Source organism: Montipora foliosa, chromosome 8, assembly GCF_036669935.1.
Source record: "Montipora foliosa isolate CH-2021 chromosome 8, ASM3666993v2, whole genome shotgun sequence".
Taxonomy (NCBI): domain Eukaryota; kingdom Metazoa; phylum Cnidaria; class Anthozoa; order Scleractinia; family Acroporidae; genus Montipora; species Montipora foliosa.
Window position 1 is genome coordinate 12,220,658 of NC_090876.1, and position 414 is coordinate 12,221,071.

The following is a 414-nucleotide window of genomic DNA, read 5'->3' on the forward strand; positions in this document are numbered from 1 at the left end:
TCTACCTAGAAGTAGCAAGAATTAACCTCGCAGAGAGATCAATTCATGGTCAGACGAAAGCGTTTCATCGCAATGAGATGTCGCCCAGAGAAAATTTACTAAAACTCCCGGGGTGAATTACAAGAAGTTCTGCTCCATGTGGAAGTCACTCTGAAGAACATCCATTGAGCTATGTCAAAGAAGACATTCAGTTACCCATACTTACGCCAAACGTGCTGCAGTCTGACTGCCCAAATCTGCTACCCGAAACACAGAGCCACAATTTGGAAAACAAGCACGCATTTGGACATTCACAAGCACGCTCTCTACCTTGCAAGATATAAGGATATGCTATGAAAGACACGGTCAACGCAGTAGCTTAAAGGATTGCGCGAGAGGCACAACATGAAGTACAAAGAGAATCACAGTAACTTT